Below are 16,485 nucleotides of genomic sequence, written 5' to 3'. Positions count from 1 at the left end.
GAGACCATGTCTGTGACAGCCAGCAATCTAGATGAATGGGGTCCAATATGGCGTCAAAGAAATGAGGACTTTGAGAGGGCTCTTGGAAGAGAGTGGCAAGACCTTAACGGTAAAAAGTTCTTGGTTTGGGATGGAAACCACAGGCTTAAAACATGGTGGAAAAGCATCAAAGAAAGTAAGTTGTCCACTATACATGCAAGTATTGAATGTTTGTATCCCATTCTTATGTTAGTTCGTTTTCAATTACAGAGTACTCCGACTGTGCTCACTACCATGTTAGTGTACGGTGCCAATTCATTGAGGTGCCAAAGGCGAAGGAAGCAGAGCTACTACTCACACTAGACACCACCAACGCGTAAGTCTTCTTCCTTTAACTATGCTCCTCTTTGTAATATGTTACACTTACATTCTCATATTATGCTTTTGTTTGTTGTCAATAGTATTTCCAGAGCTCATGTTACTCCAAATATTGCGCATGAGGTGTATATGTTTCAAAAGTTTGGTACTGCAAACAAAGATTCCATTCTAGATAGATTGAGTCCAGCCATGAGGAAGTGGGCTGAGGTTGAGATGAGTATAGAGGCAAGGTATTATCATGATGTTGCTCCATGGTATAACTCTCCTTGCGGTTTAATATCTCAGCTTGTATGGAAGGTGATTTTCTATCTATGGCTCACTTGTATGAGATGTGCTTTTCTATCTCCTTTTTTTTGTTTTTTGGAATGATAGGATGAATTTCATGTCTTCATCTCAAAAGAAACTGCGAAGCTTGAGGCTCTTGGTCTAGATGAGGTAGAGAGGAAGAAATGTTTGGAGAAGGCTACAAGGGTGGAAGAGGAGCGCCTTAAGGATAGGGGTTACAAGTACCTATCCATTGCTAATCCCCAAAATGGTGATGAGTTCTTTAAGTTGTTATTTGGGCTAAAGTGGGATGATACAAGCATGCTCAAGATCACAAGAGACAAGTTGTATTGTCTCACAAGCTCAAAAATCCCTGCGGAAAGGTAATTTGTATATATAACGCAAGGTGTGTGTATGTGATGCTTTTTTCTTCAATGCTTTCTATTTGCGTATATTGTTGTGCATCACAGGAAAAAAATATTGTTGCATCTTATGAGTCTCACAAAGGCCAAAGACCCCCAATACCTGCATTTTGGTGATTATAAGCTCTTTCGGGTTTACATGAAGAAAGAGACATATCGGGCTTACTTGCATTCAGAGGCACTACTTCAGATTGAAAGGATACAAGTAGAAGGTCCACAACTACCAGATTCATTTGAGGAGTTCTTTAAGCTTAACATGAAGAATCATGTCATGCAGGTTGACTCAATGCAGTGCATTCATATTACTTTCTTAAGTTCTTTCTTAAAATGTATATGTGCTAATGTTAAGTGCTTGTTAAACTTGTGTAGGCTTTTGTACACCTCTTGGATGGAGTGAAATCTTCAGATGTTGCAGACAAGATGCCAGAGCTTACGTTTTCAGCCAAACGTGTGATTTATAGGTTAACATCAAAACTATTTTTTTGCAAACTCTTCATCTTAAATGTAGTAGATATAATGGCACTTGAAAGCCTATTTATGTTATTGATTTTTCTATTCTAAGCTCCACATGAAAGCTCGAGGTTGGGTGGTTTGTTTATTATTATAAAACTATTGTCTTATATAAAGGAGATTGTGTGTCTAATTTTCATATTAGATTGCATGCATTTGCTTGCGTAATTGGCAAGAATGTTGCAGGTGGATACTACAATGTGTCGAAGAGAAGAGGCTGGATGCAGCTCCGCAATTCACAAGAGAGTGGATTGATGTTCGTGATGGGAACACTATGTATTCTCCATCATTACGTGAGAGAAAATTTATGGCATGGGAGGCAAGTGTTTGCCCTTGGTGGCTGGATTACCCTATGGGGGTTATCCCTAAGCAAGAGAAAGATCTGCATGAGAGTAAGTACTTCAATCTATGTAAACATCTCGTCGCTTTTGTAGCAATAGTTTTTGTGCTCATGCATGGGAATCCAAGGGTGAATGATACTATGTAGGATTCAAGGAGGAAGTTGATACTCATGAACCGCTTACCGCACCCACCATGTAGAGGAGCAAGCAACCAAGGATACCAAAGGTGCAGAAGGAAGTACTCAAGCTAGTGAAGCTAGCAAGGATGCTACACATGCCACCCAAGGTACTCAAGGTAATCCAGGGAGAAAAAATGTGCCAGAGTCCTCTATGGTGCCCACCACCTCCTTTGTTGTAGATTCATCTCTTGGTAGAGAGAATTGGGAGAGGCGACCTATGATCCCTTTAGTAGGTGAGAAGTCTTATATTAACTTGAAATTTGTGTGCTTTATTGGTCGCCCATGAAGATAGTCGTGTATGATTATTAAAAATAAATTACTGTGAAATAATTGTTGCAGGGTTCCAGTATCAAACATATGTCGATGCTCTATTAGTGGATGTGACCCAAATTGATAGATTTTCCCTTGATAGGTAGACATGACAACTACATATTGCAAGAACATCAATTTACATGTTGCATATAGCATTGCATCATCGTTTAATTTGCATTAATGACTATGTTGTTTTGTGTATAGCATCAACAAGTTTTTTGCAACACAAAAGATGCATCTTTATAGCAAAGATGGAGTTCCATGTCAAGAGGTGGCTCAATTGATATTTGCGGATTTTCCTACGAGCTTGCTTGTGGATGCTCTAGGTCCCATCCCATTGGGTAAGTTATGCTTTCTATCACACAAGGTTTACATCAAACTCACTTCTCATATATCATATTAATGCCAATGTTGTTTGTAGAGGGCATGACTATTCGCAAGTGGAACACGTTCTCAAAGGGTCTAGTTATGGGTTGTATGGACCTTGCTCATGAGTATTTGGCCGACTAGGGATTCTTAGTTACTATGTGCTTAGCAGAGCATATAGGTGAGTTTATTACGGATGCGGCAAGAGTGGGGCTTGTGCTTCACCGCACTTGGACACTCATGTGTGACTCCAAGGCTTATCGACATCCCGTTACTAAAGAAGTGGTAAGATAAAAAAGTTGGATACGTTGAACGTATGGTTGTATGTTCTAAATAAAGTTTGTGTTACATGCTTTAAATAAAAACATGGATCACTTATTCTATTTCCACCCATGAATAGGTACTTGATCTTACTGTGTGTCTTTGGCATCGTGCTGGTCATGTTGTGCCTTGCTACGACAGAGAGGCTGGGGAGAAGATTTCAGAGAGATTGTTTCCAGCGTATCGTAGCTACATGATGGATGATTGTGTCTTTCCCATGGACGTTGATGGTGTCATTGTCAGAGGCGGAGCAGAGAGGTCTCATCTTTTCTATCGGTAAGTAGTCTTGCATGTTTTTGCTCTCAGGTTACCTTGTATGGTATTTTCATTGTTTCTACTTGCATGGCCACAAAGATTCTGTATCTTGATTGGTGATATGTGATTGATGATATGGTTAGGTGGTTACTAGCTACATTTACAAAGTGCTATGACTATATTTTGGATGTGTTTGCGGGGTGTGGTGGTTTGGCGCTGGCCAGTGCAGAGGAGATGAGACATTGCATGTGTCTAGAAATAGATGATGTGCTCTATGGGGAGTGTTTGTCCACCATAGTGTGTGGACCGGTACCATGCTGAGAGAGAGAGTGTGTTTTTTTTTTGAGAGACTCTAGACGTTTCATTTTGTTACTACTTTTATATGTTTATTATACACTTCGTCATGTGACTATGCCCGATTTTGTCTAAGAGATTACATGCATTGGGATCTTTGATTTGTTTTTAGGAAGAGTGTACCTTGCGACTATTTGACACGAATATATTTTACTAGTTTTCCATTGATTTTGTTTTATTCATGCATGTTCATGTAAATGCAATGTGTCGTACTCCTTAAGTAAGAGTGAATAATTTCTCTTTTTTTTTGTGTCACTTTATGCCCACAGGTAGTATGACTATGAATTAGTAATCCTGCTATGAATGTATACATGCAAACCACACATGACATGAGATATTTCCATGTGGGGTATGCTGCAAAGAGATATTTATATGTAGAATTGCACGAAAAAGCTTGAAAAAAAGAGATTGATTAGAAAAGAACGAAAATGAAAGCCCGCAAAAATAAAATCCCCAAAAGATCTTTCCTAAAAAATGTAAATGCTTTCTTCTAGAGTTTGCAAGACTTTCCTTAAAAGATGGAAGTAACTGCAAGATGTATGCGATGTACCATTCCATGCAAATATGCGATTTCAAGACCAAAGACCTTTTCCTTCTATGCAGCTATAATTAGATCTACAATGATCTTTCTTTCCCTTGCCCTAAACGGTATTGGTTGACATTCAAAACTACTTCTTGTAAATCCCACGTATATGCATCAAATTCAAGACTTTAGTCTTTTAATGAAAATGCATCCTTTCCCAATTTCGAACTTTGATAAAAGAGCTTCTATGCATGGATGCATCATTCTTTCATGACGGGATGCCAATGAATACATTGTTGATTTAATCCTTCTTCTACCACTTATCGCAACCTAAATTGTAACTAACATTGCATGCAAATTGCATAATATCAAGTTCATAAATCTTTTCCTTTGGGAGATGCAACAAGGACGCCTTTGCACAAATTCGTCTTTTAACTTATGCATCATACTTTTATAATTTCAACTACCCTTGACCATGGAAGTGCAAGCAATTACAAATACACGACATGCAACTAACTTGTAGATCAAATGAGTAAATAAATTTCCTAATGCATTTAAATTTCCCTACGAGAATTAAAACATGCTTAATGCCTCTTTTCCATGCGAAAATATTTTCAGAACCTGGGCATTAAGAATTGGGGCGTTATCCACTCTCGTACTCGGGATGGAAGCTCCCACGTGTGCTCCTCTCGCCTTTTTCTTAGGAGCCATTGATGCAGTAGCTTTTGACTCAACGAACTTCCCCTTGGCTTTCTTACACATTTCAAAGTTACTATGGCTGAGATTCTCCTCTTTCGCATAGGAAATGGGGCCTTGCAGTCACGGTTTTGAAAAAATCGGGGAAGGCACGGGTGAGCAGGGCCTATGGAAGCTTCAATAGAAGCTTGCAATAGAAGCTTCCAAGCTTCTGTACATAGGTAGATGACGTGTGATGGATGATTGGAGAGGATGATGGACGATGATGATAATAATGATGATGATGATGATGATGATGATGAGAGGATTATGGACGATGATGATGATGATGATGATGATGATGATGGTGGTGGTGAAGGCGATGGCAGTAGCAGTGCTAGCGTGGCGACGTGGCAGCATGGCGGCGGCAGGCAGCACGATGACAGCGGGCAACTTCCACAGGTGGCGGGCAGCACAACACAGTCCTTCCCTTCCTCTCCCCTCAAGCTTGGGAGGGGGGGTTCATATAGTTTGAAAGGGGGGGGTAGCCACACAAGTGGCGGGCTGCATGCCTCCTCCTCATGCCCCTCCACTACTCACTCATGCTCATACTCCCTCTCCCCGCCATGCAACGGCTGAAGGGGAGGGAGTTAATACATAAAAAAATTTGCAAAAATTATCCCTTTTTTTCCCGTGAAGGGGTGTTTCCGTGTGGGCTTGCGGTTTCGAGCCACAACTTCCTATACACGACATGGGGCTGGTGTTTGTTGATGCATGTGGAGGGAGCACTTAGCCCAAGGTTTTTCTGTATTTTGAACCACTTTTGCGCGAGGTCTAGAGTCGTTAATATTTTGTTGCAGAAATATTACAACTTGGCCGTTCGTATCATAATCTATCATATCGGCCTCTTCCTCACTTTTCTCATTCGTAGAGTAGTAGTCTTTGTACTCGTCATCCAAATCATCACATTTTGACTACTTTTCATCTCTTAAGCCTTTGCTCTTAGCCTTCTTCTTGTCGGTGATTAGTGCCCAATCGCATAATAGGTTCAAGTCATACACTTTGGTCCATTGCCACTTTGGCTTGCCAATGAGGTTCTTGAGAGGTTTGAGATTGACAGTAGCTGGGTTACCAGTATGTCTCTTATCAAGTATTCAAGATTCAAGAATCTTAGAGTTCAAGTTTGTAGGATGGGACATGGAAGGGGATAGGTGTTGGTTGACTATCAGAGCTCTTGGCCATCATGCAAAGTGGTACTGATGATGGGGCCCTACTCTTTGGCAAAATAAGATGGTATGACTTTGTGGGACTTGTTAGCTACCATGGTAGCCTATTTATAATCCTCCTCTTCATCTCAGAATGGTAGATTGATATGGTGGCTAGCACATGCATCCAATCTCACTCGTCCTTAGGGCAAGGGATATACTTTGTTAGTGGCCCATAGGAATTACTGACTCATGAGTCTCCTTTCAAAATAGTGGAGATGGCATCTAGGTTAACCAGTGTGGTTTTTCAAGTTTCCATCTCGACTCTCATGACTTTTGATTTGTTGCCTAAAAATATTAGACCGTTGTGTTGAGATAACAAGCTTAACATATGTGAACATTGATGATGGACCACCTAGCTAGATGGGTCCAACCTTGTATGTATATTGTTTCCAATTTCAGGATATCATTGTTTCCAACCTGCAACAAATAAGCTCTAAAATTGAGCATTTAACACTCCATAACCATACTCAAATGCATGAGAATAAGGGCATATACATTGTTAGGAATGAAATGTGAAAGATGCAGATCTAGAGCATGGCTATGGCGGATGGAAGATGAAGATTAAGCTCATGATGACATAGATTGAAGACTTGACCAACTGTTACTCAAGTGAATTAGGTTCCATGATGAAAGCTTGGACTCATAAACACAATCTTGAGTTGAGACTGACAATGACCAGGAAACTAATTGAGAGATGGAAAAGCATCATGATATTGTATTCATCATTTATGAAAAAGTGGTAGAACACAATATTAGTGAGTTTGGGAATCTCCCAATTCCCAAATTTTTAATACTAAAAAGGTGGCATCCGAATAACATGCCCATAAGTTTCTCAAAACCATATGATATGACCTATCATTGGAAAGCACTTGAAAAATGGAATCTATTGAGCTATAGAGCGCTCGATTTGGAGTTATAGTGTTCAAGTTATGACAAATCTAAAGATTTGACCATGTGTTCCAAACTTATGGGAAATTCCTATATTCCCCAATATGGTGTTGTAGTCAATTATAATGCTTTATAGTTGTGCTGGATGGGTAGCAGTCTCCCTCTCTGTGCCTATGGGATAAAGTAGCTTGCATATCCTTAGCCTAAATTGCCTAATATAAAGAGGCTGTAGTAGGTGTGATTGCAAATATCTCAACACCCCTCCTCAATCACAACTAGAAAGTACAAAGTGTGTAGAGGCTTTAGTGAGAGCAACACGTGGAAAGTGTGGGCACACCATAAACATGGCAAAACACCAAAGGCCATCACAAAAAAGGCTAAGTGTGGTACCACAAACATGGTGGACATCTAGAGGCTATAATAGGGGCCTCAAAAAGTGTACATAGGCTGTAGTACAAGGCTACATGAGGAGTTTACAAGCTTATGATAGAAGCATTTGGGGCTAGGCATTACAAGGCTGAAAAAAATCTAGTAAAAATTTGGGTCAAGGACTGTCAGGCCCTTGCAGTTTTCAACATTTCTTTTCACATAGATCTTCAATTTATTGTAGGTCTTCTTGTCGATGTAGTCTAGCTTGCTCTTTTTGATCTTGTACTTGTTCTTTAATTTTCTTGCAGCTTTAGTGTCCACCACTTTGATCTTTTGGTTCTCTTCTTCTAGGTTCTCTTGGTGGTCTTTATTAACTTTGCTTGCATTAGTTGCATTAGTCTCTATGTCCATGTCCACCTCAATCCAAGATATCTCATTCTTTGGCATGTTGAATAGAGTGTCTGGAGCATCTTCAAGATCTTCATATAAGATCATTGATTGCTCTTTGGTGTAGGCAGCTCCAACATTACCTGCAAGTGATGCAAATAAGACTTCTATGTACTGCAAGTGAGCAACAAGAGTAATGTTGCTTTGCATCTGCATTAAGATCTTCTTGTTTTTCATTGTCATGACCAAGGATCAACAGAAAATCAACTCCAAAATTCTCACATTCTATCAATGGAAGAGCATATTACAGCGTGTCAAGAGACACAAGTAATGACAGTGTGAAAACACACTATGTAAAGACTATGTCTGAGTTGATGTCGAACTTGAATCTTCTTAGTTCGGGGTCCTCAATCCTTCTTCGATCTTTCCAGGTCCTTCCCCTCCTTTATTTGATGATGGGATAGTGAATCAAAGTGGCAATGGGTTGCTCCAGGTGGCTAGAGAAAATGATGAGTTTTTTTAACTTAGGTGAAAATGGCTATGGAGTCACAGTTAGGGTTTCTAACACTGGCCTAGTTTTTTTGACATTGCAAGAGCTATATTTGATCATTTTTTAAAAAAATTATATAAAAAATTAAGCTTACTTTATGGGCTATCAATGCCCTATGATGACGATTGGAATCGCATTGCGTAGAGAGAGATCAGGGCGTTCGATCATCACAGGTGCAATTCTGGACAGCGTGACGAAATTTCAGCAATGCTGAAGCACTAAGCAACTAATGTCAAGCTTTAACTTGATGGAGAGTTGCGCCTTGAGTTGAGGAATGATCCTCTAGAAGAAATCAAGAGGAGATATACTCTGTATTGAGAGATCCTGGGACTCTAGGTGGGTATGTCCCGCAGGTCACAGTTGTAAGGTATGGTAGCGTGCCTGAGAATTTTGACAATTGATGAGCCTATGGTTGCCTGATGTCAGTGATTGAGGTGACAAGAAGAAGCTCCAAAAGTAGGGAAATAGTTTTCTAGAAGGAATCTCCAGGATGTTTGACCTATGGAGTGAGATATAAGAGCTTCAAGCTGATAGCGTGCAGCTGGCTATGGCTGCCATGGAAGCTCAAGTGAAGGTAGAGTTGACAGATGAAGTCATGGGCTGGAGCTAATCTGACCAGAGTTGAAAAGGGACTGAGAGAGAGCAGAGAAGAGCTAAGCTGAGCTAAACCATGCCCGACTGGGCTCTGATAACATGTGAAAGATGAGGATCTAGAGCATGGATATGGTGGATGGAAGATGAAGATTAAGTTCATGATGACATAGACTGAAGACTTGACCAATTGTTACTCAAGTGAATTAGGTTCCAAGATGAAAGCTTGGACTCATAAATGTTAGAATATCAAGCTCCTGCTACTCTTCAGTCAATCTATCTTTATGTGTGTGACCGACATTAGGTGGATATAGCTGTATATGTGTGTGACATTCAATAAGTCAGTGTAGTCAGTGGCTCAACCACAGTTAGTCTTGGTTAGTCATATCTATGTGTGTAAGTCTCTTTTAGTTAGTATGATGGAAGAATAATGGAAGAACAAAAACAATGAGCTGAGGCTCATCTTTTGATCCACTCTGTCTCTCTCCCTCTCTTCCAACATGGTATCAGAGCCCGAACACCTAAAGCCTAAAAGCTTGGCAGTGGCCATTTGACATCAAGACATTAGATCTGAAGAAAACATCATCAAAGGAGACTGTGCATGCATCCCATTTTTTTGCAGAAGCTATATCTTGCTATAGAAATGGTTTTTGGAGAAACGGCTTGTGTTTCCTGACCATTTTGACATGGTCTACAACTTTGTAGAGAGAGTTTTTTAAAATTCCTCATAGATTTTGAGATATTCAGCACAGACCTATGCAGACTGGCTATTTATTGCAATAAATAGTAGGTGATTCCAGGGTACTGGGCTTTCATCCTAAAAATGTATATGCCCTTATTATCATGCATTTGAGCATGATATTGGAGTGTTAAATGCTCAGTTTTGGAGCTTATTTGCACGGTAGAAACAGTGAACGGGTTGCTATCCTAAATTTGAAAACAATATACCTACAGGGTTGAAGTATTTCTGATGCCTATTTGCTAGTGACAAATGCTTGGAGCATACCCCTTGAGTGGTAGATGATTTTTGGGATATTGTGAGTGCTAAAAGTCCAAAGTTTGGACTGATTTGTTTTTGGTTATACTAGGGTATTGACTGGTTATTGTCTGCAGGAAGGATATCTATCATCTTCACTTAACATACATGCAATATATTCTGACCGATTGGACATGTATCAACTTTTTGCATAGAGTGGCAACTGAATGAGATGTTTTGAGGCTATTTTGAGGTCTGAATACTCTTGTTTTAACAGAGAAAATACTGTTAGTTATAGCAGTGGGCTGACTGTATTTGGTACTGCTACTTGCATACAGTACAAACATTGATACTTGTATGGACATAGTTTGTTGCTGCGATGTTTTGCCACTACCATAGAATGTTTTGAACTGATTTGAGCTTGGTTTATGCTCAATAAACTGTGTTTTTTCATTGTTGGAATACAGTTTACAGCAAGCAGGTTGTCAAGAAAATTGTCCTGAATTGCAGGAAACTGTCCTAAATAGCATGAAACTAGTCCTGAACTATAGGAAAAGGAGTCGGCTACTTACAGGTTGTATACATCACTAAATATCTAAGCTGCAACTATGGCAAATGCTCAAGGCACTAACAATATCACTCAAATTGTGGGAGAAAATCTAGACAACAAAAAATTTGCTTTATGGAAGTTCCGTATGAAGAATTTTTTGGTTGGCAGAGGTTGTTGGGACTTATGTACAGGTGATGAGGCTCAACTTGAAATACATGAAAAAAATCCAACGAATGATCAAAAAAGGGCTCATAAGCTATGGACTGAGAGAGCATGCAAGGTGTTACATTGGTTTTCCTTATGTATATCAGATTCTATGGTTATACAGATTACTGGATGCAATTCCCCAAAGGATGCATGGGACATACTCATGAAGAATTATGGAAATGTAACACATGCAAAAAAGATTCAGCTAAAGCAAAAATTCAATAACATGTCTAGGAATGACAGAACCATTCAGGCCTACACTACAGAGATCAAGAACATAGTGGATCAGCTTGCCACCATTGGATCTTTAGTGTCTGAGGATGATATGATTGTAGTGACATTGAATGGACTTGACAAAGAGAATAAAGCATTTGATACGTCTATTTTTGTGAGAGCTGAATCCCCTGATTGGGATGAGCTGATTGCTTTGCTACTGCATGAGGAAGTTAAGCTTGGGCTGAATACAGGTTCTAACACGTCTCAAAGTAGAGACACTATTCTTTACTCTAGCCAGCATGGTAGAGGTGACAGAGGCCGTGGCTCTTTTTGAGGTCGAGGAGACACTCGAAAAACTTATGGAGAATATCGACAAAATGCCTGGCATGGCACAAATACACAAGGCCAACGTGGATCTGGCGGCTTTAGAGGCAGGGGGAGATCACCCCATGGTAGAGGTGGTGGATCTAGTTCATGGCAGTCAAATGATCAATCAAATAGAGATAAGGATTGTCATTACTGCGGCAGATATGGACACATTGCAAAGGATTGTTACAAGAAGTAGGGAGATATGAAGGCAAAGAGCAAACAACATGGGCACTATGCATCTTCTAGTAGTGCTCATGACGAGCAGGTTGACAAATTGTTTGCCATGCAGCATGTGTCTAAGAATGCATCTAGGCAGAACAGAGATGAGAGATGGTACATTGATTCAGGGGCTTCAAATCATATGACACCCCATGGAGAATGGTTTGATGAAATGGTTGCAGGTTTACATGGTTATGTGTGTATTGGGGATGACACCCAACATGACATTCAGCACACAGGAATTGTTCCGTTATTGATGCCTGATGGTAAGAAAAAGAGCATGCATGATGTACTACATGTTGTTGAAGAATATAGTAATGGCTATAAATTGATTGCTAGAGGTCAAAGAGATGGCAGAATGTTTACTCTTGATACATCAATTCTAGAATTGAAGCAGCCATGTTTGCACATGATGATGGTGCTATACGGGATATTGAGATATGGCATAAGCAGATTGGCCATGTGAATGTACAAAAGCTGAAATCTATGCAGCAAAAGGAGATTGTGCTTGGATTGTCTAAGTTCAAGTATCATGACTTTGGACATGTATGTGATGCATGTCAATTTTTGGAAAGCAGACAAGGTTTCCATTTATGAGACATGTATGAAATAGCTCACAATCCTTGCAGTTGGTACATTCATATGTATGGGGTCCATCTCATAATGCTTCGTTTGGTGGTGCTCGTTACTATGTATCCTTCATTGATGATTTCAATAGGTATACTTGGCTTTACATGCTGAAACATAAGCATGATGTGTTTGATGCATTCAAGGATTTCAAGAAGCATGATGAAAATGAGTTGAGCTATAAAATATCATGTCTTAGATCAAATGGAGGTGGAGAATATGTCTCTAATTACTTTGATAGGTACCTTACTAAACATGGGATCAGAAGACAGTTAACTTGCTAAAAATTGTATATGAAGACAGTTAACTTGCTATACATGGGAGAATATGTCTCTAAATACTTTAACAAGTACCTTGCTATACACCGCAGCAAAATGGTGAAGCAGAAAGGAAAAATAGGGTACTAATGGAATCAGCAAGAGCTATGCTGAACGAGAAGAGTTTGCCAAATGGTTATGGGGCTGAAGTAATAGTGGCTATTGTCTATGTGTTGAATAGAACCCCTATATCAGGGATTCATGATGTAACTCCATATGAGAGGTTGTCTGATATTTCACACTTGAAGGTATTTGGCAGCATTGCATATGTGCATGTTTCTAATAAAAAGGAGAAGAAATTGGATCCTAAAGCTGTCAAGTGTGTGTTCCTTGGTTATGCACAAGACTGGAAAGCTTACAAGTGTTATGTACCATCTACACATGAGACATTGATTTCCAGAGATGTTGTTTTTGTTGAGCTAGCATCGTGGTATGATAATCCTATTGCAGTGGCTATTGATGGATTAGCTAGTACTAGTAATGCTAAAAATACACCTACAGTGAGTACATTTATGAGTGGTCCTACAAGTGATGGGTCACCTACAGTAAGTCATTGGTCAGGACGCTTGTAGACTCGTACTCCTACATCCACTGACATGGATATGTCAGTGAGGGGGAGATTGGATAAGGGAACATAGAATGCTTGAATCAATAGTTATTTACAGCAACATGGATTTAGATTAGGTGATGCAGATAACAGTCTGTTCACGAAGAAGACAGATCATGGATATGTGTTTCTAGTGGTTTATGTAGATGATCTTATCATCACTAGAGATGACAAAGGGGGCATTATTGAAATTAAATCATGTTTATAGGGAGGCTGAATTCAAATTCAAAGACCTTGGCGAACTAAAGTATTTTCTTGGGATTGAGGTAGTCTCTACGCCTCAAGGTATATGGCTACTACAGAAGCATTATGCTCATGACATGTTACAAAAGTATGGTATGACTGAATGCAAGTCTATGGAGACACCTCTTGATCAGAATGTCAAGCTGCACATTGATGTTGGGAATGACATAGAGAATGTGACCATGTATCGACAGATGGTGGGTAGCTTGATATACTTGACTATTACTCATCGTGAACATGTATCGACGACAGATGGTGGGTAGCTTGATATACTTGACTATTACTCGTCCTGACTTATGTTATGCAGTGGGGCTGATTAGTTAGATCAAGCAAAAGCCTCACAAAAACCACATTTAGATGCAGTCAGGAGGATCATGAGATATATAAAGGGTCAGAAGTTTGCAAATTTGTGGAATTGAGAAGACCAGTCAACCTGCAAGCTACAATGGAAGGTGCAAGACTATATAACGAAGTTGAAGCAAGGCTATCAATGACTCCAAGAAGAGGAGTCTTACCTTCTTCCATGCCAAGAATGGTATACCCATCAAATGCAGTCCCGGGGACAATTCCCTACCCCTATTCCTAGATGCAAACAATGCTGCAGTACAATGCACCTAATCCACAATGGCCGCAAACAACAATGCCTCAAATAATGGTTCAACCACAACATCAGTGGCCTCAAGCAGTTCCTCCAATGGTGACTCAACAACAGTGGGACCCCACCAAATGGAATCAACAATCCCAAGTCTCAACGGGAGCTCTGAATCTGAACAAGAACAGCGGATCCTCTGGATCAACCTAACCAATGTATGTAGTAATAACAGAAGCTTCTCAAAACCCTACTACAAGTACTCCAGGAAGTGAAAATCTGAAGGACTACTTATATATCAAGAAAGAGCTTATGGATGTGATTACAGAGCAGCTATAGACACCGAAGGTGAATATGCCAATATATCCACTCCTGCAGGAGGTGGGAGAGATGTGATGCATTCTAATGCATGGTGTGGAAAGTGCCATCAAGCAAGACATTTAGCCACTGAATGTACCCAAAAACTAACCATTCCTGGAGCCTTCTATTCTTATTGTTTGAGGAAGAACCATACAGAGGATATCTACTCTCTGAAAGAGATGCACGAATGAAGACAGAAGGATGAAAATGCAAGATTCAACTTGCTAGAATCCAAAATGACAACAGAGGACATTGGACCAAAGCCTAGGGAGTTTGGTCCTAATTTTGTTCCAAGAAGGTTTCCCTCTCAAAGTTACAGAGGACGACAGTCTGGCGGTGGTTAGAGATTAGAGTTGGAATGTTACAGATGTCAAGAAAAGGGTTATATCTCCCCAGATTGTCCAAAACCTAGAAGATCTGTGGATTACAAGCCCTTATGCAGTTGATGCAAAGGAGAAGGCCATACTGCAAAAGATTGTCCAAGTCTAGTCCCTATGAAATCTACTTTTGATACCCAACAGAAGACCTAAGAACCTACTTCCACTTTGGTGGAATTGGAAGTGGCTGCAATAATGCGAGCAAAGAAAGGAGAACCCATAGTTCCAAAAGAGAATGTTCCTTCTGCCAAGACTATGAAGTTCAACCTCCCTAAGGAAAAACAAAACAATGTAATCCAAAATAAGGAGGTACAGAGCACCTCAGAGCCAGAGAGAGCTACAGAGACATTTGTAGAGGTAGGACGAGAGGTCCAAGAAATAAAGGATACAAAAGTTCCTCCTCATGAAGATGAAGCACATATGTTGCCGCTCCTAGAAGAAAAAGGGAAGATAAATGTGGGCATGGCCCCATTTCCCAATCGATTGGAAAAGCCTGTGGATCCTATCAAAGAGTATGATTTGGTCAAAGACCTAGACACCTTTAAACCAAACCTAACTTTTTAGCAATTGTTGATGCTATCTCTCAGTTTCCGAAAAAGATTCAAAAGCATCTTAACAAGAAGGCCCGGACTAAGGATTGCTCCTCCAACAACAACAAAGTCCAATAGAGCCTTAGAACCTACGAAGGAAGTGGAGGTGGCTAACGCCTTCCTAGATTCTCGAACCCCAGAGACTAGTGTATGGATAGAAGGATGCTTTATTTCAGATGCATTGATTGATGGAGGCTCATTAGTAAATATAATGACAGATGTGACAATGAAGGATTTAGGTTTGCAAGGAAGACAACCTACCCAGTGGCTTATTAGATTGGCAAACCAAAGCAAAATTAAACCGTTGGGCATCCTCCCATATGTAAAAACAACCCTTTGCAGGAAGAGACTATTGGCTGACACATTTGGTGGTCAAACCAAATTCCTATGGAACCTATACCCTTTGCTGTTGGGAAGACATTGGATTTTTGAAGCAAGAGCCAGGACGGGATGGTTTAAAGGCACCCTAACCCTAGGCAAAGGACCTAATAAAGTAGTGTTGAAATTGTATGGATTGCAAAAAGGCAATGGATCCACATCCATTGAAGTCATAATAGACTCCTCCAACGAAGTAACAGTTGATACATCAGGAGACAAAGAGTCTATCAATTAGATCTTTTCCAAGAAAATAGAGGCACATTCCCTAACAGTGGGCATTGTAAGCCAACTACCGAGAGAAGCACAATATTTGTCCATGGGGGAATACCTCCTGCCTCAACTAGAGTTGACTTCTGAAATCACCTCTAACAGCGAAATAGAAGCATGGATATACTGTTCTCCCTATTACAAGGCAATCACAAAGTAAGAAGCAGAGAGCCAGAGACAAAGGCAGAAGCAAAAGCAGATACAGAGATGGAGGACCTATTCTTCTCCTACATAGCCTCTATAGAAGCAGAGACAGAGCCTCTAGAGGAAGAGGATGAAAATGATGAGGAAGAAAAAGAAGCAATTTATGAAAGTGCAGATGAAGAAGTTCCTCTAATAGTGGACGATCATGTTGATGTCCCTACAGTGACCTCAGAGACCGAAGATCTTAGGGTGTTGGATGGAATCACCATAGTTCCATTTGGATTGACCAATGGACCACAAAGTATGCCATTTCTACATAAGAAATGGATCAAAGGTATAAAAATTAAGTTCACCAGTGGCTCCTGTCGCCTTGACCATTCATTCTGGAGAAAAGATGATGATGATGTCTCTTGTCGACAGAAGCCAGAGTCATCAGAGCCACGGCTTATAGAAGGTCTATGCTATGCGACATTCCTAGACACGTCCTTTGAAAATGAATCCCTAAGTCTAGAAGAAA

The sequence above is a fragment of the Lygodium microphyllum genome, chromosome 3, assembly GCF_053477565.2.
Source record: "Lygodium microphyllum isolate KBCC chromosome 3, Lygodium_microphyllum_v1.1.10, whole genome shotgun sequence".
Lineage (NCBI taxonomy): Eukaryota > Viridiplantae > Streptophyta > Polypodiopsida > Schizaeales > Lygodiaceae > Lygodium > Lygodium microphyllum.
Note: the sequence above shows the minus strand (reverse complement) of the source record.